At 34.0% G+C, this 24,758-nt stretch overlaps 1 protein-coding gene and 1 long non-coding RNA gene across 2 annotated transcripts in view; both read right to left on the bottom strand.

Annotated features, from left to right (window-relative positions):
* LOC123271839 (alpha-2C adrenergic receptor-like) overlaps window positions 1-24,758 on the bottom strand; it is a 334,634-nt gene that overhangs the window by 168,585 nt on the left and 141,291 nt on the right. The gene's annotated exons all lie outside the window — the stretch shown is intronic.
* LOC123271934 lies at window positions 3,794-4,663 on the bottom strand. The gene is made up of 2 exons (XR_006510966.1): window positions 4,380-4,663; window positions 3,794-4,301 (listed from the first exon to the last, which is right to left on the bottom strand). It is a non-coding gene; the product is annotated as an uncharacterized LOC123271934 (long non-coding RNA).

Genomic DNA, 24,758 nt, shown 5'->3' with positions numbered 1-24,758 from the left:
ACAATCACTAATCAGAAAAAACCTGATAATACTAAAGAGATACCTAAGAAGCATCTCATTAATAATTTGTTAGTAATGGCAATTAAGTGGCGCCGTAAAACGACTCTAATTGTAAGTCAAGATATTTTGAAGTTGGTTAATATTTCATCTGATACTAATAATTCAAGCAGCTCAAAATACTATTGGAAAATATATTAGACCGATATTCGCAAAATGTATCAACTCATTACATTTGTGATTGTTGTGATAATTATCTGGGTTCTGAGAGTGATTGTCCTGACTGCTGTAGCCATTGTCAAACAAAAATTGATCGCAAGAAAAATAAGGGTTCTTTTCTTCATTTACCTCTGACCGATCAACTCCGAGAATTATTTGAAACTACCGATGTTCATAACCTCTACTCAGTACATCGTGAAAAAATAAACTAGTATGCAATTGAAGATATTTATGATGGAAAAATGTATAAGAGATACAAACTTAATGGTACTATGATCTCGATAAATTTTAGTGTTGATGGAGCCCCAATCTATGAAAGTTCAAATACACACTGATAGAAGGATTTGTTTATAGTTAAAAATATTTGTTAATATTTAACAAATCATTTATTAGAGACCACTTTTTAGTCCTTAACAAATATTTCTTAGTATTTAAAAAGATTTATTAATATTTAATAAATGAATATCTGATTTATTAAATACAAACAAATCATTTTAAATACTAAGAAATATTTGTTTGATACTAAAAAATGGTCTCTAATAAATGATTTGTTAACTATTAACAAATATTTTTTTAATACAAATAAATCCTTCTATCAGTGCATCTGTTTATCCTGTGCTTTGCACAGTTTATGAATTAAATCCGTACGATAGGCGTAAATACATTTTACTGTCCAGTGTTTGGTTTGGAGTAGGAAAGCCGAAGAACATGAATAGTTATTTAAAGCCATTTGTAAACGAAGCTAAGGACTTGTTGAAGGATGGGTTTATCTACACATATAAAGGTCAATCATATAGAAAAACTGTGGTTACTCTAATGGGTATTTGTGATTCTGTAGCTCGTCCATTGGTGCGATGTACGACGCAATTCAACGGTCAATTTGGATGCGGCTCATGTTTACATCCTGGGGAGTCAGTGCAAAAAGGCAGAGGATATGTAAGGGTCTACCCAATAGTCAACAACAATCCTTTCGGAGATGGTGTAAGGACGATTGAGCAAACATTGCTGCATGCAGAGGCTGTAACTAAAGAAGATAAGAAAGGAATCAAAGGTACGTCTGTCTTATGCGAAATATCAGACTATAACGTCATTAAGAACATCGATGACGACTGGATGCACTGTGTTGGTCTGGGAGTTGGTCGCCAATTTGCTGGTTTATGGTTCGATTCAATAAATTCCGAAGAAAAATTTTATTTTGGTGATAAACTAAAACTGTTCGATCAGTATATGACATTATTTACTTCTACGTCAGAAATTTCAAGAACTCCTCGGCCATTATCTGATCGAGTTCATATGAAAGCGCATGAGTGGATAGTATTTATTCTGGCTTACAGCTTACCAGTCATGAAGATGTGTTTCCCTAACCAATATGTTGATCACTGGGCCTTATTAGTTGACGGCATCAGTATTTTAGTGAAACCTTCGATCATGAAATCGGGATTAAAATATGCGGATCAGTGCTTACGTCAGTTTATCATTGGTGTTGAATCATTGTATGGTAAAAAATACGTTAGCTTCAATGTCCATCTTCTAGCTCATCTATCCATTAGCGTTGAAAACTGGGGTCCTCTATATACGCATAGTGCCTTCATTTACGAAGATTTCAACCAAACAATACAAGCTTCAGTCAATAGTCCTAATGGCGTTGAAATTCAAATATGTGATTCGTTTAGATTGAAGTGCGTGATTGACAGATTATCAATTTTATGCCAAGATGATTTAAACTACAAAAAAAAAGAATACTTGGATACTATGTTAAATAAAAAAACGAAACCAAAAGCTAAATCTAAAGTATCTAATTGTGGGATCCTGAGTCAACTGATAATTCTGAAAAAAATACCTGCTCATCAACGCTCTGCGTTGCTGCGCTCGCGAGTTAGTGTCGATCAAGCCACAAAAATTGTTTCATTTGAGAGGTGTATTATAAACAAAGAAGTAGTAACGAGTCTAAATTATGCTCGTGAAATTAAAAGGGTCAATTATGTGGTAATGTTAAAGAATGGTCTTATTTTTGAACTTCAAAGTTTCATTGGATTAGAAATAAATAATTATCAAAGTACTTACCTGATAGGTTATTACTACTCGTCGAATCATAAACCACTGATAAGTAATAGACAACTAGACCACTTAATCGTATTAGATGAAAAACATAGCACACTTATGGCTGTGAATACTGAATTGGTAGAAAAAAAAGTTATTATTCTGGAAATGCCTAAATTTAATTGTTCCGTTGCTTATTTACATAGTTGTGACTCAGAATTGTTGACATGATAATGTTAAAAAGAATTGTGGATCTATTTTTTGTATATCTTCTGTATAAATGTTCTTAATCAAATAAATATTGTTTATAAAATGTTCTAAAAAATAAAAACTAAAGCAATTATTGTTATTCATATTATTTATAGGATAATTGTTATGGTTGATCATAAAAAAATGTTTATACGTGTAATCTACATTGGTCGGAAGAAAGGAACTTGAGAGCCTGGATCAGAATCCATCCAATACTGTCTCAGATTATTAGTCTTAATTTATGATTCACGCAATATTACTAAGCACATTTCAATTTGATAGCTGTGAATCGAGACCTATAGAATATTCACAGACCAAGGCTTGGTTTACCAGTTATTGTCCAAAATCCATTTAACATTCATCAGCCAAATAAATTTTCTGACTAATTATACTGGTAAATAACAGTTAAATACGTGCTTCTTTTTTTTAACACAGAAAAAATTTATTGTCTATAAAAAAATATATTTTCAAATACATGGTCGAAAATATATTTTTCAATGTATAACTACAGTATATCTAAAAGTATATTTCTTATTTTATAATTAAAATATAAAGAATTCTATGGATTAAAATAAATATTTCTTATTATATATTTTCAGTTAGAAAGAAAAAACTTATAATCATCTTATATATCAAACAACGTATAATTAACATATATTATTGCATAATTTACGTATATTTTACTATATAAGACATAATATATTTTTAGTTACAATTAAAATCATATACTTAATTATATGACATAACATATAAAAAAAATTATACTGATTTTGGCCTCTTATAAGATATGACATTAAAATATATGTCTAAATATATTTTAAAAATATATTTTATTTTCATACGGGATGCCACCGACCGCGTGAAAATCGGTTCATTCATTCAAAAGTTATTGCGATTTGAAAATTTAAAAAATAGTGTTTTATCAAACTTCTATCAAGCTTTTGAGCTCGACGAGCTCAAAAGCATACAAAAGCTATTTTTTGAGCTTGGAGAGCTCAAAGTAATACACAAATTGTATTTATGAGCTCGAAGAGCTCAAAAACGTCATAAGTGCAATTTCAAGCGTTTAGGTATAGAATTGGCGGGAAGTTGCAGGGATGGCCTTCAGGGTCAACCGTTTTCCAGATTTTTTTTTCTATTTTTTACATAGATTCGGTTCAAATGTCTTCGATTGAGTCGTCGCAGCACCGTACTATTAATAAACTTGTTATAATATTGGAGTTTTTACTTGTAAAGAGCTTCAATGCTGAAATTATAAAAGTACAGTAAGCAAAAAGATTAAATGGACTGGAAGTTTTACTGAAGAGTTTTGTTTTAACGCAAAGTTATGATTCCCGAAAATCCACCTCCTTGAACTTTGTCATTGCTAACAAATTTAACATATAAGGCATATCCTTTAGACCAAATCACTTCTGGGCTAGTATTATTGCAATATTTTCCAATTAATGGCGAATAATAAGCATCACCATTTCGAATTTCAACGTAATCATTATTACAATTCTCAGATGTTTCAAGATCAAAATAAGTAAATTTTAAAATTATTCTGCTGTTAAGAGGGGCAACTAGATACCATACTCTATATTTGTTAGGTGGATACTCGTTTGGAAAACCTGGTGATTCTAAGAAATATTCTTGGTCCTTATTGTTTATTTCAATATCACCTTCAAAATGTGTATGGTATTTTGCTTTAAAACCAAAATATTCTTCATTAGCATTATTAGCGTGATAGGTGACAAGGATTCGACTATCACTAGAACCCACTGTTTACGTAATGCTTTTTTTTCCACAAAAACGACCTGCGAGAATGAATTTTAATTATTAATGACGGAATAAATATTATTACTCTTTATAGTAGGTTTTCAATGATTCCAAACCTAAGGAATTGTATCCAGTTTTATATTCGTCTCTGATATCTAAATAATCAATCGTACAGTCCTTACTTTCAAGGATATTCAATGTTGTTATCTCAAGGACAATTTGTTCACCACGCGATGCTACAATGCTCCATTCACAATGTTTTGTAGTAGTTGTTGAAGTATTCACATAAATAGTTGTTTCCAATGTTCCGGTGTCATTTTCTAATAATTGACCACATACTAAAATTATAAAAGAATTCAAACATTAAATCAACAATGTACCGTAAAAAAAATGTAAGCGCGTGATATGTCTATGTATCATTTTTATATGTTCTGATATGTCTGTATTCAAATTGACGGTATCGGGACATTTCTGCACGGAAAAAAAATATTGCTACTGGGGCCATCTACTAGAGAGCTACTCGTAGAGCGCTACGACAGCAAAACGTCTTCCTACAGTAGCAATACCATATGGCTCTGGTAGGAATACTTTAGTTAGCTAAAATCGCTAACTACATTTTTCAACGGCGCCGTCTAACATAACCACATACACGGTGATATGACCACAGCAGTTAAAACCGACTCTAAATAAAAAAAAAAAAAAAAAAAAAAAGAGAAAAATATCACCGTCAAAATTTTAATTTTTTCCAGAAAAATAAGGATAATATTGACACACTTTTGTAATCAACTGATTGATTGAATTCATTTAGGTGAATAAAAAATGGATATTAAATTTAAAAAAATGATGATAAAACGATGGTATACATGAAAGAAAAATGGGTTGATTGTCGTACGTGGTTGGTAAGTACATAAGGCTTCAAGTCTGCGGTATTTTAATATCTGGCATTCTTGGAACGACCGATAATCCACCGAGTGCTACCACTGGCACTCCTACTTCTACCTCTATCTCTATTAGAACCAGTATCACCCTATTTCTACCCCGTCACCATCACCAGCAGTACAAGCTTCGCATCAGCCCATTATTACTGGTACTATCACTATTACCTCGTCGCATCAACATTTTAGTATATTGTACAATGTACATTGTGTATAATATATAATATATGCCAGGAAAAGCAGACAACCCGACACCTTGACGGTACCACCGAAAAAACGTCATGATATCTCTCATTCTCACTTGACGACACTTTATACCACGATTATATGTATTTCCATTAGTGTTATATATGTGAGAAACTTATCTCTCTTGACGCGGTCTTATCCCACTTATTATGTATGGGCGTACTATTCCTACAGTCTATAGTTGCTATTCTTAGTACACTTCCACGAGTATTATCACTCACAAGTACTTGACAAACTACTCGCCCACTATCTTAATTCAACCGTTATTAACTAGTGTCTGCCGTACCAACACTGCTAGTCAACTCTCGGGCTTAAACTATCGGATAATTACTAAATGCCATGTTTGGATCGTCAATGTCACATCTTTCAAGCAGTAATCCTCTCAGTTACTTGTTTTATTAACTCTTCGGAGCTGCTATTTTTAATTACCATACTCATGGTCCATTTAAGTTGACGATTCAATGGTACCTGATTCTTTAGTAGATGTGAAAACAAGTTTCAGAGTTTGACAATTTAAGCGTTTGTCGAGAACACAACCGTCAAAAGGATTCAGAATTTCACTGAATGTTTAGTTCGTGAACAAAATTTTCATATAAAAGATCATTAAAAAATTTTTTAATATGCCTGTTCAGGTGCATCATTTGAAATAAATGTTTTTTAACTTCCCGCTAAGAAAATTGAAAATTTTCAAAAATCGGGAAGTTATTGCTTTTACCCCATTTTTCGAAAATCGAGTTTTCATCAGATCTCGACGTTTTAAGGTCATAGGAAGCTTCCCTGAATGTTTTCGCGATGATGTCCGTGCATCTGTATGTGTGTGTGTGTGTGTGTGTGTGTGTGTGTGTGTGTGTGTGTGTGTGTGTGTGTGTGTGTGTGTGTGTGTGTGTGCACCATTCGAAAATGTTTGATTAAACTTAAATTTTGAATAAAAGTTGGACCGATTCGGACCGATAGATTTTGAGAAATCTCAAAAAAACTGTGAAAAATTTTTTTTTTTAAATGTGGTTTTTTTTTAATAACTTTCAAACGGCTCGACCGATCAATTCTAAAAACTAATCAGCTCTTAACATCGAAAAACCACGTTGATCGCCACCAAGCCGGTCAAAATCGGTTGATTCGTTCGTGAGATTGTTAACGAAAGAAATCGAAAAACCGAGTTTTTTTCGAATTACACCGAAATTTCCGGTCTAATCAATTCGTGTTTGAAAATATATCATAGGATTTGAAAAACTGCGTTGAATTCCGCCAACGGCGTGAAAATCTGTTCATTCATTCAAAAGTTATTGCGGTTTGAAAATTCAAAAAAAGTGTTTTATTAAACTTCTATTAGATTTTTGAGCTCGGAGAGCTCAGAACTACATGAAGATTATATTTTTGAGCTCGAAGAGCTTAAAAACGTTATAAGTGCAATTTTGAACGCTTAATTACGAAAGTAGCGGGAAGTTGCAGGGATGGCCTTCAGGGTCAACCGTTTTCCTAATTTTTTTTCTCACTGATGCTGTCAAATATTGTTTTAGACATGAAAAAATTTTTTCCTCAAAATTAGGGTTCATAATATTAATTGTAAGTACTTTCTCTTTTACACGAAATTTTTTCCATTCAAAAATCATATATTTCAAGTCAATTTTTTTTTATAAAACATTATAAAATGTTAATACAAATAAATTGTCCGACGATGGCTCATGAAAAATAACAATTGCTCAGAATCTAAATGAGCAACTACATAAGCAACTAAATAAGAATCTAAATAAGTAACTAAATTCTTGAAATAGTAACTAATTAGCAACGAATTTAGTACTACAAATTAGTTTTGTTGCTTGAATTAGTCAATGCATGATGGATGAGTCCATGCTAGCTTGATAGACCTCAAAATATCAATACAAAAGAAAATTGGAATCATTTTTAACTTCCCGCTAAGAAAATCGAAGATTTTCAAAAATCGGGAAGTTATTGGTTTCACCCCGTTTTGCAAAAATCGAGTTTTCATCAGATCTCGACGTTTGAAGGTCAAGGGAAGATTCCCTGACTATCCCCGCGAGCGTGTCACTATGTATGTATGTATGTATGTATGTTTGTATGTATGTATGTATGTATGTATGTATGTATGTATGTATGTATGTATGTATGTATGTATGTATGTATGTATGTATGTATGTATGTATGTATGTATGTATGTATGTATGTATGTATGTATGTATGTATGTATGTATGTATGTATGTATGTATGTATGTATGTATGTATGTAAGTATGTAAACCTCCTATAGCTTTTGAACGGTTTGACCGATTTCATCGCGATTGGTATAATTCGAAAGAGATAGTTTTCGAGAAATCTCAAAAAAACTGTGAAAAATTTTTTTTCAAAGTGGTTTATTTTAAATAATTTTTAAACGGCTCTATCGATCAACTCCAAAAACTAATCAGCACTTAACCTTAAAAAACCACGTCAATCGCCGCTAATACATTCAATGGTATAAAAAATTAAATTCGCTACAAATTTTCTATTTGCAGTTTATTTGTAAAACGAGTCATTTTCTCAATATCTAAAAATCTACGAAATAAGTCGAAAACATGACTTGAAGAAATAATACCGTAGCTTGAAATACATGTCTTAAATAAAAAAATTTAATGTAAAAGAGGAAGCACTTAAAATAAAAATTAAGGGCTCAAACTTTGAAAAAAATTTTTATTATATTCAGAACTATATTCCACAGCATCGGCGAGAAAAAAAAAGTAACTTCAAATGAAGTACTCTAAAGTTATATTATAATTTTCATGTATAGCCTGATACAGCGATATGTGACAAGATCAGATCAGGCCTTTTATAATCATATCAAAAAATTGTTCACAGATTATTAGTAATTAGATGATTAATAGTGTTAGTGCATGCGCTTCGTTTTTATAATCTGAGCATTAAAGGCGCGAAAAATTTGAAATTCAATAAATTACGCTACTATATTTGTTTAATCATTCGAATAAGAGTTGTTAAGACAGAATGTTTTTTTTTTTTTAATTTTTTGTTCTTTTTTTCTTATCAGTAATAGAGAATATTTTCCTTTTATTCTATTTCATTCTATGCGCCCGCATCTTTACCATTATCATTAGTAATCAGTAATTTATCCCGCGAATAGTGAAACAGTTACTTTAAACGCAAGTAAAGCACTGGCGTGTTGCTCTGTAAACTGGATACAAATTTCAATTTGCGAAATTAACGGGAAAAGTCAATAAACTGAGTCTGCGAAACATTGAATCGATTAATGAGATACTAAATGAGAAACGTTTGACCGAGTTTCGATTGGCGCGCATAACGTAGTCTCATTAACAGGCTAAATTTATCTGGGGATGAATATATAGAGACGTCAATTTTCGTTTCCGCTTTTCTTTTTATCTTTACTTCCATTATTATTGTTATTATTATAATTTATACATAGTTCAATCAAATAACTGATAAAAAATTTTCATTTCCAATGTTTATTTATTTAGATCACTGTTTCTTCACTTCAGTCTTCGTTTTAAGCTAATGAATTCATTTTAATCAGTGCACTCAAGGCCGACATAAATTTTAAAAAATTCAGTCTACAAACAATTAAAGCTCCAATAATTCCCTTGGACTGAAAAAAAAAAAAAATATTCATTTTTGCCCTTCATTCTGCACTTTCATTGAATTTAATCGAGAGTTTATCCAGCCTTATCAGCCATTACAGAGCCAATAAAAGAAAAAAGCAAATTGTATGACTACCTCCTTACTGTAAAAAATTTCGTTGTAAAAGTAGACTCGGAGCACTTTACACGGCCGTGTAGTGTGAAATAACGGTGTAAAATGTTCTCAGTGTGTAAATTTTTCATCCTTGTAATTTTAACGAGGTGTAATCTACTTTTTTTTTTACATCATTGCGTGTTATTCGATATATTTTTGTTTAATGAGCTACAATTGATCATTGAATATATTGAATTACTTCATTTTTATCCTGAGTTCATAATTACTATATTATTATTATTTGTATATTAAATAGTTTGTTGAATATTTTAATATTTTTATGATTATTAATCTCGATTATATCTAAACATATATAATATTTATTACTGTAAGTAATTCAATATTATACACGCTGAAAAGTTTATGGTAACGATTATCATCATTCATTTTTAGTAGATTTCATAGAAATTTAACTATTGCATTGGTCCTCGTGACGGAACTTTTGAAAAATTTTGCTATATTTCGACTCAGCTCACGACTTTAAGATAATGTTCAAAAGTAATAAAAAAGTTGAAATTAATTTATTATTTAATATTTCCACATCACGCATTTAATTTTTTAATGATCAAAATTACAATTATATGTATCTGCATAACTTTACCTTCATTAAAAGTAGCAAAAAACGAAAAAAAATTTTTTTTGGAAATTCAAAAATTCATATTTTTGAAAAAAAGAAAAACACCCTTCTAAAAATTTCAGAATCTTTTAAGATCAGTACAAGGTATTTAATAAAAAAAATTGAGCCAAAATTTTAACTGCGAACTTCATTTTTAACGATTTTCAAAATTTGGCATTTTTCAAAATTTTTTTCCAAAATATTTTTTTTCTAATAGCCCATATTTCCCCTTTCAAATAAATAAAAGGTTATTCTTGTATATATAATAGTGTTCGAGATACTACAAAAACAAAATTGGAAAACTGGAAAAATTGCGAAATTTTGAATTTGTATATATTTTGAAAAAAATTTTTTTATTTTTTTTCCTTTGGCAGAACTTCGTTACATGATAAAAGAAAACTTCTGACCAAAATTTGTCCAAATCGAAAGGGGTCGATTCCAACTATTTGTCAATTTGACATAGAATAACCCATATATATATATATTTTTTTTTTAATAATTTCGCGTGTTTTGATTATTTCTTCTTAGAAATCTCAGAAGAGTAAAGTACATGATAACATATACAAATGGTAGTAGCCACACGATTTGACAGTTGGAGATAACGATAAATTTTTCAATGTGTAGGGTCAATATTTAATTTCTGAACGCAAGAGTATCGTAAATTATACAAACATGTACACGGTTGACGGTATACTATAGAAATATTAAATTCACATATCCTAAATTTAACACAGTATTTGGTGTAATTTTCACACAATTCACAGATTCGGTAGAATCTGGCGCCAAGTTCCGTTCAAATCCGTTGTAAACGGAGCGCCAGACTACCGACTATGTTTACTGTAAGCAGAACGGTTTTTTGAGGCGGCGAAATTTTATTTAATTCTACGGTACTTTTTTTACCCAATTTGTTTATCATAACAGTAATTCATAATTTATTTCACCGTATTAATTAATTATATTCACTTATAACAATTTATTTACTTGAAATTATTAAATTTTATCAGCACATACTTTAGCTCGCTCACAAATTTTGATCCTGACTTTTTTTTGATGGAGAAAGGTCAGCGCCACAGACTAGATAAAATAAAAATGTGTAGTAATCCTCCTATAGATAAGCAACTACACTTAAAAAAAGTAATTCACAGCTTACATTTACGGCCGCCAGGGTGCACTGGAATTACATCTACATAAACTGTAGCTTCAAGGGGATAGTTTGCAGTAAAAAATGCAGTCAACACGAGATTTAAGTTGTTATCAATTGTAAATTTTCATTATAATTACAAAAAATACTAAAATCCGAACAAAAACAGTTTCACTGTAAAAAAGTCGCGCCAAGTCCACGTTCATAAGACTATTAGGAAAAAAAATTTTTTTTTTTTCTTTACAAAAACATACAAAATAAAAAAATTAAAAAATCCAAGTAACCGATATGATTGTTTATGATTTTCGGAAATTAAAAAAAATTTTATTGTAAATTTAAAAATAAAAAAAAAAAATTTTAGAACGTACTTGGTGTGCGTCATTGTGTATTTCAATTTTTTTAAAGTCCGAGTAAATAGATTTTACGAATTTCATCAAAAGTAAAATATTTTGCAACCACGCACACTAAATACGTTCTAAAATTGTTTTTTTTATTTTTAAATTTAAGGTAAAAGCCCCAATAGATGATCACGTACCAGTATATGATCACTCCATGTATTTGTATATCTATATTCACAAATATAGGTATACAAATACATGGAGTGATCATATACTGGTACATGATCATCTATTGGGGCTTTTACCTTACAATAAAATTTTTTTTAATTTCCGAAAATCATAAACAATTATATCGGTTACTTGGATTTTTTAATTTTTTTATTTTGTATGTTTTCGTAAAGAAAAAAAAATTTTTTTTTTCCTAATAGTCTTATGAACGTGGACTTGGCGCGACTTTTTTACAGTGAAACTGTTTTTGTTCGGATAATTTTTACACCAACTCATTTACATTATACCGGGTCCAAAAAATTTTTTTGTCCATAGTCTAGTCCTCCAAAATAGGTGTAATAAATGAAGACTATGGAATATACAGTTATACAAGAGAACACAATGGATGTGGATTTATATGGGTATGTATTCTACTCTCTCGCTCGTTCTACACATACACTTATCCACAGATTCGGTAGAATCTGGCGCCAAGTTCCGTTCAAATCCGTTGTAAACGGAGCGCCAGACCACCGACTGTGTTTACTGTAAGCAGAACGGTTTTTTGAGGTTGCGAAATTTTATTTAATTCTACGGTACTTTTTTTACCCAATTTGTTTATCATAACAGTAATTCATAATTTATTTCACCGTATTAATTAATTATATTCACTTATAACAATTTATTTACTTGAAATTATTAAATTTTATCAGCACATACTATAGCTCGCTCACAAATTTCGATCCTGACTTTTTTTTGATGGAGAAAGGTCAGCGCCACAGACTAGATAAAATAAAAATGTGTAGTAATCCTCCTATAGATAAGCAACTACAGTTAAAAAAAGTAATTCACAGCTTACATTTACGGCCGCCAGGGTGCACTGGAATTATATCTACATAAACTGTAGCTTCAAGGGGATAGTTTGCAGTAAAAAATTCTGCCAACGCGAGATTTAAGTTGGTACCAATTGTAAATTTTCATTATAATTACAAAAAATACTAAAATCCGAACAAAAACAGTTTCACTGTAAGAAAATCGCGCCAAGTCCACGTTCGTAAGACTATTAGGAAAAAAAAAATTTTTTTTTCTTTACAAAAAAATACAAAATTAAAAAATTAAAAAATCCAAGTAACCGATATGATTGTTTATGATTTTCGGAAATTAAAAAAAATCTTATTGTAAATTTAAAAATTAAAAAAAAAAATTTAGAACGTACTTGGTGTGCGTCATTGTGTATTTCAATTTTTTTAAAGTCCTAGTAAATAGATTTTACGAATTTCATTAAAAGTAATAATATATTACACACCTAGGGAAGTAAAGTAAGAAATGTCTCAGATCACATGTAATTGTCGGCCGAGGCGAAGCCGAATATTTTGCAACCACGCACACTAAATACGTTCTAAAATTTTTTTTTTAATTTTTAAATTTACAATAAGATTTTTTTTAATTTCCGAAAATCATAAACAATCATATCGGTTACTTGGATTTTTTAATTTTTTAATTTTGTATTTTTTTGTAAAGAAAAAAAAATTTTTTTTTTCCTAATAGTCTTACGAACGTGGACTTGGCGCGATTTTCTTACAGTGAAACTGTTTTTGTTCGGATATACTCATTCGTAGTATGCATAAAGTATAAGGGGAGTAAGTTAGTCGCGAGAGAAAATGTATATAAGCACCCATGGGACATGTTAACGTTTGGAATTCTCTCTCCTGTTCTTCTTGTTAAACATGATATATTATCTACTTGGAAATTGGTAAATCGAGCTACACTCAATCGATGATCATTACCCAATGAAAAGAGATCCCGCAACAAAATCACCCAATAAATTTATCATTTCTTTTCATTTTCTTTTTTGATACTTATATATTGTAGGGATTTAATTATATACCACTCAAAATTTTGGTAACCATAAAATTAAATGATACAATGATAATATTGTGTTACGTTGTTGACAGAATAATTTATTGAAAAATAAAAATGTAAATGTAAAAAATTTTGTTCCCAATTTTCAACTTTGTTGGTACTTGAAAAAAAGTTCGATTTTAATATCACAAACAACACAAAATTTGACTCTCATACAATCATCAAATTTCGATAAATGCATGTACACTAACAAAAAAAAATTTTTTTTTCATCTAAATTTCTATTTTTATTTGTTGATGAATCAATATAAATACCTTTGCATGTTAAGTTTATCAAATTTTACCATCATAAGTTTGAAAAAAATATTGAATTAATATACTGCATGTTCTTTTATTCTTTTAAATGTCATATTTTTGAAAAAACACCTTTGTTTCAATAAAGTCACGATGTATGGCCATATCAGGCTATATGGAAAAATGAGAAAATTATTTTTTATTCATTGCTCTGTTGTACGCCTCACGCGTGAGCGTGTGGAAGTGCTGTACTCTCGACATGCCGTTATGGGACGATTTTGCAACATAAAATCGTTGATATGTCCCAATTTAGTCACTAAATCAATAAAAAAAAATTATGTCTTGAAAACTAGAAATATTCAATTATAACGTCAGCGTATTTTTTTTTATTTATTTTTGTTTAGTATATTAACAAATACTGTAGTTGAGAAATTATTAGTACGGCTGTCAGTTAGTCCTCGCGTTTCTTGTCGTCACGTTTTAGAAAAATATACGCCATGAAATGAAATAAATCTTTCTTCATAAGTTTCCATCAACCCTTATGACGATCCCTATTGCAAGACGTTATCAAACTCGCTATCGTTTAAATGATATTGATGAAAGTTTATGAAGTTTCATATTATTTTTTTTTCTATCTTGATAATTTTTTAAGCAGCACCACGGTAGCAATAGTAATTACGTAGAGAATCATATTCGATATTGACCGTCAATATAACTGTAGAAAGTAGAATCCGAACAAAAACAGTTTCACTGTAAAAAAAATCGCGCCAAGTCCACGTTCATAAGACTAGTAAGAAAAAAAAATTTGTTTTTTTCTTTACAAAAATATATAAAATAATAAAATTAAAAAATCCAAGTAACCGATATGATTGTTTATGATTTTCGGAAATTAAAAAAAATTTTGTTACAAATTTAAAAATTAAAAAAAAAGTTTGGAACGTATTTAGTGTGCGCGGTTGCAAAATTTAAAAACCTTGAAATACACAATGACGCACACCAAGTACGTTCCAAAATTTTTTTCTTAATTTTTAAATTTATAACAAAATTTTTTTTAATTTCCGAAAATCATAAACAATCATATCGGTTACTTGGATTTTTTAATTTTTTTATTTTATATATTTTTGTAAAGAAAAAAACAAATTTTTTTTTCTTACTAGTCTTATGAACGTGGACTTGGCGCGATTTTTTTTACAGTGAAACTGTTTTTGTTCGGATTTTAGTATTTTTTGTAATTATAATAAAAATTTACAATTGGTACCAACTTAATCAAATCTCGCGTTGGTTGCATTTTTTATAGCAAATATGGAGGGTAGAGAGAGGTACCTTTACCCTCCATAGTAGCAAACTATCCCCTTGAAACTACAGTTTATGTAAAAATAATTCCAGCGCACCCTGGCGGGTGTAGATGCAAGCTGTGAAATATCTATTTTTAACTGTAGTTTCCCATCTAATGAAGGATTACTATGCATTCTCGAATTATTTAGTCTGTGGCAGATCACTTTGCCCATCGAAAAAAAAGTCAGGATCGACATTATTGCGTTGCTATAGTTTGTGCTGATTAAATTTAATAATTTCAAGTAGATTAATTGTTATAAGTGAATATAATTAATTAATAACAGCCAAATAAAGTATGAATTACTGTTATAATATACAATTTAGGAAAAAAAGTACCGTAGAATTAAATAAAATTTTGCAACCTCAAAATACCGTTCTGCTTACAGTAAACACAGTCGGTAGTCTGGCGCTCCGTTTACAGCAGATTTGAACGGAACTTGGCGCCAGATTCTACCGAATTTGTGGATAAAAAATAGAAAAATTATATTTTTCTGTATTTTTCTATAGAACGTGTGAGGCGTGCACTTTTGGGTTTTCCAAACTTTTTTTGATTTTTTCTAAGAATGTGTACGTAAATTAAGATGTTTTATTAAACGAAAATTAGTTTAGTATTTGATCAAACTAAAAACCAACTTTAGAGACTCCTTAGGGGTGTCAAAAAATTATTTTGATTTTATAACTTATAACTCCTCAAAATTAACTCTGTTATAGTGACAATATTTTTTGATCGTGTGTCCTCTGCCGGAAATTTTAAACACTAAAGTTGGTAGAAGAATTATATATGAGTACATATGACCATGTTAGACCATATTTGGCCATATCAAGTCGTATTGAGGGGTTACATGGGTTTCCTCCGGGAAAAAATGGCCTATTTTCGGCAATTTTTTTTTAATAGAAAAAATAAAATATTTTATTCAAATTTTTTACTGTCTTAAAGATACATGTTCAATGAGGGATTACTGAAATTGAAAAAAAAAATATTAAAAACTCTGCTAATCCTTGCTCGGAAAAAAGATGCGTTCGCGTGATCAGCAGAACTCCTAGCAGGATCATCAGAAGTGAAAAAAAAAATATGTGCTTCAGTTAAAACTTTAAACTAGGTCTTGAACAAAAGAAAAAAAAATGAAAATTAAATTTTTGGCAGAGGTTTTTACGAAAAAATTACAAATTTGAGAAAAATCCGTTTAAAGTTTTGAGTGACAATGCAACAGCGTCTTAAGCGCGCAAATTTTTAAAACTGTATCTCCGAAACTATTATTCCGATCGATTTGAAACTTCAGGACAACATTCTAGAGATGTTATAGAATTTAATAAGACAAAAATAATCAATTTTTTGAAACCATGAAACCCATGTAACCCCTTAAAACATATCAAGTCATGTACATCATGATTTGGGTATATCTGAATAAATCAATGGACATTACAGACTATATCAGATCATATATATGAACACATCATGCCAAATTATAAAATTTTTAACTTCCCACTAAGAAAATTAAAAATTTTCGAAAATCGGGAAGTTATTGGTTTTACCCCGTTTTTCGAAAATCGAGTTCTCATCAGATCTTGACGTTTTGACATCCTAGGAAGCTTCCCTGAATGTTTTAGCGATGATGTCCGTATGTGTGTGTGTGTGTGTGTGTGTGTGTGTGTGTGTGTGTGTGTGTGTGGCCATATGTAAACCTCTCATAACTTTTGAACGGCTCGACCGATTTTATCGCGGTTGGTGCCATTCGAAAGGGCTTCAATAAACTTACATTTTAAATACCATTCGGACCGATTTGAACGAGTAGATTTTTAGAAATCTAAAAGAAACTACAAAAAAAATTTTTTTGAAATGTGATTTTTTTGGAATTCCTTTTAAATGGCTTTACCGATCTGGATTCCAAAATCTAATCAGCTCTTAAGATCAAAAAACCACGTCGATCACTGCAAGACCCGGCAAAATCGGTTGATTCGTTTTCGAGTTATCGTTGTCGAAAAAAACCGAAAAAAGTGTTTTTTCGAAATTACTTCGAAATTCCTGGCTCGATCAATTTAAACTTGAAAATTCTTTATGGGGCTTCAAAAACTACATCGAATGCCGCCAATTGCGTGGAAATCGGTTCATTCATTCAAAAGTTATTTCCGTTTGAAAATTCAAAAAATTGTGTTTTATTAAACTGCTGTTAGAGTTTTGAGCTAGAAGAGCTCAAAATGACACGAAAATCATATTATTGAGCTCGAAGAGCTCAAAAACGTAATGTGTAACTTTGAGCGCTTAAGTACAAAATGAGCGGGAAGTTGCAGGGATGGCCCTAAGAAAATTGAAAATTTTCAAAAATCGGGAAGCTATTGTGTGTGTGTGTGTGTGTGTGTGTGTGTGTGTGTGTGTGTGTGTGTGTGTGTGTGTGTGTGTGTGTGTGTGTGTGTGTGTGTGTACGGCCGTATATCAACCTCTCATAACTTTTAAACGGCTTGACCGATTTCATCGCGGTTGGCACCATTCGAAAGAACTTGACTAAACTTAGATTTTGACCATAATTTGGATTGGTTCGAACCAGTAGATTTTGAGAAAGCTCAAACAAACTGCAAAAAAAAATATTTTTAAATGTAGTTTTTTAAGAATAACTTTCAAATGGCTAAACCGATCGATTCCAAAAACTAACCAGCTCTCAACATAAAAAAAAACACGTCGATTGCCGCCAGCTCGGTCGAAATCGGTTCATGAGTTATCGTTAACGAAAAAAATTAGAAAAACGGTTCACCCTAAAGGTCATCCCTGAAACTTCCCGCTAATTCCATTCCTGGGCGCTTAAAATTGTACTTATGACATTTTTGAGATTTTTGAGCTCAAAATATAATTAATGTGATATTTTGAGCTCGCTGAGTTCAAAGAAATAATATTTCTATGCATTCGAGCTCTCCCAGCTCCAAAGTCTGATAGAAGTTTCATAGCGCACTATTTTTGGAATTTTCAAACCGCAATAACTTGTGAATGGATCAACCAATTTTCACGCAGTTGGCAGCAATCGACGCAGTTTTGTCATTTTTATAAGTAATTTTCAGGATTTAATTGATCGAACTAAAAATTTCGAAGTAATCCCGAAAAAACACTTTTTGCGGTTTTCTTTCGTTCACGATATCTCTCGAACGAATCAACCGATTTCAACCAGCTTGGTGGCGATCGAAGTGGTTCTTCAAGCTTAAGGGCGGATCAGTTTTCAAAGTTAATCGATAGAGCCGTTTAAAAGTTATTCCAAAAAAACCACTTAAAAAAAAATTTATTCTTATTTTTTTTGAGATTTTTAAAAATTTCTCAAAATTTATCGGTCCAAATCGGTTCAAATTTACAGGAAAGCTAAGTTTGAGGGAACTCTTTAGAACGCCGTTTAGTAGATTCCGATCGGTTTAGTCGTTTAAAAGTTATAAGCGAGTCACATAGTCACACACACACACACACACACACACACACACACACACACACACACACACACACACACATATACCAGCAGCTGCAGCACAAAAGTTTTTGGAGGGAAACTGCAAAATAAGGATCGGCTGGGTCAATTGCCGAATGAGAGCAACGAAGAGACCCATACAATGCTTCAAATGCTGGCACTTTGGGCACTTCGGATCTCAGTGCAAAAGCGAAGTCAACCGGTCTAAGCACTGCATAAGGTGCGAAAAAGAAGGACACAAAATTGCTGATTGTAAAAATCAAGCTAAATGTGCACTGTGTTGAACAGCACGTCGTAGAAAAGGCGGCTCACCATGCAGGCACGAACAGATGCCCGTCTTCCAAGAAGCGCTCCAGAAGATAACGAAGCCAAGAACATGAAGATATTGCAGGTCAACCTCAATCATTGTGAGGCTGCGCATGACCTGTTCATGCAAACTGTGTGCGAATTAAAGGCAGAAGTAGCACTTATAAGTGAGCCTTATAGACACCTGAGAACCAACCCTGGGAATCCGACAGCACTAACAAAGCCGTTATCTGGTCCTGCAGTAAATGTCCTTTTCAGAGAACAGTCAACAATAAAGAAGCCGGCTTCGTAACAGCATGGGTAGATGGCCTCCGCTTCTACAGTTGCTATGCACCACCTAGTCTCTCTGATGAACAGTTTGAAGACTTCCTTGATCGACTAACTGAGGACGCAAGAAAACACTTTCCCGTGGCAATAGCTGGTGACTTCAATTCCTGGGCAGCAGACGGGGGCAGCAAGTTCACTAATACACGTGGAAAAGCACTTCTCGAGGCAAAGGCCACACTGGACGTGATCCTTCTTAACACCGGTGACACGCCAACGTATACTAAGGGAGAGGCAAACTCAATTGTCGACCTTACATTTGTCAGCAGTTACTTAGCTCGAAGGGGTTTTTCTTGGAAAGTATTGAACATCTACACAGCCAGTGACCATAGTGCGATACTATGGGAAATATCAATTGGCCAGAATCTAACAAGAGTCACCAGGAACGCCAGCGCGGTTGGGTGGACAGTTAAATCTCTTGACCTCACTACTTTAGTAGTAGCCCTAGAGTGCGATCCGATCATCGTAGAAACTGCTGAAAATAAGACCAAGGACCTAATGAAAAGAGTCACCCAGGCTTGCGACGCCAGTATGCCTCGGAAACGTGGCATGAATTCAAGACCTTCGGTGCACTGGTGGAACGATCACATTAGCATTCTACGTTCAGAGTGTCTTAAAAAAAGAAGAAAGTCTCAGCGTGGCTACAGACGACCTAACTCCGCAGAGCTGTTGGCAGAGTATAAAAAGGCCCGTCGAGAACTAAACAGAGCCATTAAAGAAAGCAAAAGACGCTGCTGGAAGGAACTGGTCGCAGAAGTAGAGAAAGATCCATGGGGCAGACCGTATAAGGTGGTTATGACCCACCTGAAATGCCAGCCAATGCCATCACCTACGTGTCCACAGCTCCTAGAGAAGACTGTTACTGCGCTGTTTCCCCAACAGCCGGTATTCACCTATAAGTTGGAGCAGCTCAACCTTGAAGACATCCCAACTATCACGTTGGACGAGTTGATAGAGGCAGGCAATCGAGTAGGGAATAATAAGGCGCCGGGATTGGACGGAATCCCTAATATTGCCCTGAAATCAATCCTTAGGGCAGCGACGGCATTATTCCTGGACGTTTACGATACATGCCTGAAGGAAGGGACTTTTCCCCAGAAGTGGAAACAGCAACGGCTAGTGCTACTTCCGAAGAGGAAAAAGCCGCCGGAAGAACCGTCATCCTACCGACCACTCTGCATGTTAGACACGGCCGGCAAAATATTCGAGCGCATAATTCATCAGAGAATAGAGGCTGTAGTCGATCCACTCCTGGCAGAGAACCAGTTTGGTTTCTGAAAAGGACGGTCAACTCTGGATGCGATCAAATTGGTTGTTGATACAGCCAAGGATGCAATCGCCGGAACGAGATGGAAGGGTGGAAAGAAGAAATACTGCTTGGTGGCTGCTTTGGACATCAAGAATGCCTTCAACTCCGCTAACTGGGACTGCGTTATGCGGGCTCTAGAAGAAAAAAACGTACCAGGATACCTTCGCAGAATGGTAGCGAGCTATTTCACGAATAGGGTTCTAAAATATGACACGAAGAACGGTACGGAAGAGTACGAAATCACCAGAGGAGTGCCACAGGGATCAGTTTTAGGTCCTCTGCTATGGAACATCATGTATGATGGCCTCCTGAGAATAGCATTGCCTACGGGAATCAAACTTGTAGCATATGCGGATGACGTAGCTGTCGTGATCGTCGGAAAGTACCTCGAAGAGATAGAAATGGCATTTGATATTACATTCAGACGAGTCAATTTGTGGATGGACATGGTGAACTTGCAACTAGCCAAGCATAAAACCGAGGCAGTGCTCATCACCAGTAGAAAAACGGTAGAAACTATCAAGTTGAGAGTCGGAGAACAAGAAATCACATCACAACCATTTATCCGTTATCTGGGAGGGATGCTGGATGCCCGACTCAACTTCAAGCAGCAGGTGGAACACGTCAGTGCCAAAGCGTCAGTAGTGAGGGCTAGTCTCGCACGGCTGATGCCTAACATCGGAGGCCCAATGCAGAGCAGGAGGCTACTATTGTCATCAGTAGTCACATCAGTGCTCACTTACGTACTATCCATTTGGGCTGATGCACTGGAAACCCAGAAATCATGGAGAAAAGCTGGACCAGTATATTGACTGAGTGCCCTACGAGTAGCTAGTGCCTTCCGCACTATATCAGAAGAAGCAGTGTGCGTCATTGCCAGAACCCTACCTCTTAGAGTTCTAGCAGAGGAAAGACGAGCCCTTTACCAACGAAAAAGATCAACTGCACTGAGCCCTGAAGAACTTAGAATTGAAGAACGGCAGAACAGCATAGGCCGATGGCAACTACAATGGGATGCTGCAGAGAAGGGTAGGTGGACGCACCGCCTCATACCTCGAATCGACATTTGGCTTAACCGGAATCACGGCGACGTCAATTACTATCTTACGCAGATGTTGTCGGGACACGGGTGTTTTCGAGAGTATCTACACCGCTTTAAGCACGATGACTCTTCGGAGTGCCCGTCCTGCCCAGGAGTTGCTGAAGATGCGGAGCACGTCTTCTTTGTATATCCTCGTTTCGATCCACAGCGTAAAGAGTTGGAGAGGATCCTGAACCAGAGAATGCAACCAGATTCACTAGTGGAAGCAATGTTGTCATCAGACGCTGCCTGGAACGCTACCAACACGTTTGCAATAGAAGTCCTCAAAGACTTGCGTTCCACCGAAAGAAGAAGAGCAAATATCAGAAGATAGAAGGAAGGTAGTTGACACCTTAGACACTAGAAGGAAGAGCAGTAGCTAGTTTTTCCCCTCACGAAGTAATGCCTGACGGCGGTTCCCATGAGGGATTAGAGGAAAGAAGAAAAGGGGTTTAGGGTTTAGTGAGTAGGGGCGTTAGCTTCGAGTTTTAGTATGACGCTGCGTCGAGTCTTCACATATCCAGGCGAAACAGCCTGGAATCCGCAAAAAGGATTCCCCCCTCTGAAAAAAAAAAAAAAAAAAAAAAAAAAAAAAACACACGCACACATACACACACATACAGACATAGTGACATCATCGCGGGGGTAGTCAGGGAAGCTTCCTATGACCTTAAAACGTCGAGATCTGATGAAAACTCGATTTTTGCAAAACGGGGTGAAAACAATAACTTCCCGATTTTTGAAAATCTTCGATTTTCTTAGCGGGAAGTTAAAAATTAGGAAAACGATTGACCCTAAAGGCCATCCGTACAACTTCCCACTAAATTCATATCTAAATGCTCAACATTTCACTTATTTTGTTTTTGAGCTCTTCGAGCTCAAAAGTACAATTTCTCTGTTATTTTGAGCTCTCCAAGCTCAAAGAGATAGCTTATTTATGATTTTGAGCTCTTCGAGCTCAAAAGTCTGATAGAAGTTTGATAAAACACTATTTTTTGAATTTTCAAACCGCAATAACTTTTGAATAAATGAACCGATTTTTACGCCGTTCGTGGCATTCGACGCAGTTTTTGAAACCTCATAACGGATCTTTAAGTCTAAATCGATCAAACGAAGAATTTCGAAGTAATTCCAAAAAAACACTTTTTTGGGTTTTCTTTCGACAACGATAACTCACGAACGAATTAACCGATTTTGACCGGGCTGGCGGCGATGGACGTGATTTTTTTATGTTAAGAGCTGATTAGTTTTTAAAATTGGTCGGTAAAACCATTTGAAACTTATTCCAAAAAAACCACATTTGAAATTTTTTTTTGTAGTTTTTTTGAGATTTCTCAAAATCTACTAATTCGAATCGGTTCCAAGTATATCCAAAATCTAAGTTTGGTCAAGCCCTTTTGAATGGCACCAACCGCGATGAAATCGGTCAAGCCGTTCAAAAGCTATGAGAGGTTTACATACGGCCACACACACACACACACACACACACACACACACACACACACACACACACACACACACACACACACACACACAGACATACTGATATCATTGCGAAAACATTCAGGAAGCTTCCTAGGACCTCAAAACGTCGAGATCTGCTGAGAACTCGATTTTCGAAAAACGGGGTAAAACCAATAACTTCCCAACTTTTCAAAATTTTAAATTTTCTTAGCGGTAAGTTAAAAATCAAAAAAATCGCTTTTCAGGAATTACTTTGAAATTCCTTGTTCGATCAATTTAAAATTAAAACTTTATTATGAGGCTTCAAAAACTGCGTTGAATGCCACCAACCACGTAAAATCGGTTCATTCATTTAAAAGTTATTGCGGTTTAAAAATTCGAAAAATAGTGTTTTATTCAACTTCTAGCAGATTTTTGAACTCGGAGAGCTCAAAATGATACGAAAATTATATTTTTGAGCTCAAAGAGCTCAAAAACGTAATAAATGCAGTTTTGTGTGCTTAAGTATGAAATGAGCGGGAAGTTGCAGGGATGGCTTTTAGGGTCAACTGTTTTCCTAATTTTTTCAATGGGAATGGATGAAAGGCTTATTGAATACTCTGCAATGTATACCTACTATGTATTACATGTATATAATATACATCGAACATAGGTAGATGCTCCATAGAATGGTGGTCTCAGAAGAGAGAGTATCAGTGGGTGGTAGTAAAATGTAAGGTAAGATCGTAAATACCAGGCATTTGACACACCCTGGTGAGCAAGGTTGTGTTCCTTGGCGATGGTTCTCGCTCAGTCCTGGCACAAAGATCGTTTGGACATTAATATCCCATTTGCAGTTGAGAGTTTTGTGGTCCGTATCGAAACCCGATCCTGCTTGGTGACCATGTTCTGTCACAGTGCATAGAATGTGTAAGGGGTATAACTCGTATTAGAGGTAAGGAACAGTGAATAGATAATGGTGAGCGGTTGGTAGTGATGGTGATTGTGATAGTAATGGGTTTGGGTGTGGGTAACCAGCTACAGCTACGGAGGTGTGGACGAGGATTCATGGTACTGTGTACCTGAAGGGTGCAATGTTTCGAAGATATCTCAGATGCACGGCTCTTGTAAACACTTTCTTGGGTAACGCCACAGGCTATAAAGGATAAAGGATCATTCTGCTGAGATTGTTGCGTCTTTGTTCGGTATATTGCACGGGTTTGTGGGCTCTGCTTACGTCATTTGCGTATTAGACCGTAATTTCGGAATTTAATACTTTACTTAGTTATGTTGGCTCCCGGAGAATATTCACCGGAGAGAGTTCAACAGTTCTTTTCCTTTGTATTTAGTTTTGGTTTGATTGCAAATGAGGCCAGGGATTTAACGTGTGTCCATAAAATCATTATTCTTTGAGCGTCTCTATTTTGATCGGCGGATGCATTAAATCAAGTTACCTCTGTCTATAACAACTGTTCCTATGTCAACATGGAAACTTTCCCGGCGTTAACATAGGGTAATGGTCTAAAAGTGACGCTCCATCTATTTATAGTTAGGAAATTTGTTGTTGCTTTAGGGTTTACTTTTTTTTTATTTTACTGGAGTTGAATAATTAATTAGAAACTCAATGTTTGTTTTTAGTGAAGAAAAGAGCGAGATAATTGATATTAAGTGTTTTGATTTAGCATCAATTGTAGCTCATTTATTTTCAGACCGTGAATATTGAAGATCATGAATAACAAGTTTAGAATAGAAGTTCATTGTTGAAGGAAATCAACAGATATGAGGAAATTCAAGAGTATTGTGAAATGTAAAATCAATAAGAATGAAATATTCTTTAATCTGTCGATAAGTAATAACAGTAATATT

The sequence above is a fragment of the Cotesia glomerata genome, linkage group LG9, assembly GCF_020080835.1.
Source record: "Cotesia glomerata isolate CgM1 linkage group LG9, MPM_Cglom_v2.3, whole genome shotgun sequence".
NCBI lineage: Eukaryota > Metazoa > Arthropoda > Insecta > Hymenoptera > Braconidae > Cotesia > Cotesia glomerata.
The sequence above is the reverse complement of the archived record's forward strand: the minus strand, read 5'-3'. Positions and strand labels throughout refer to the sequence as shown.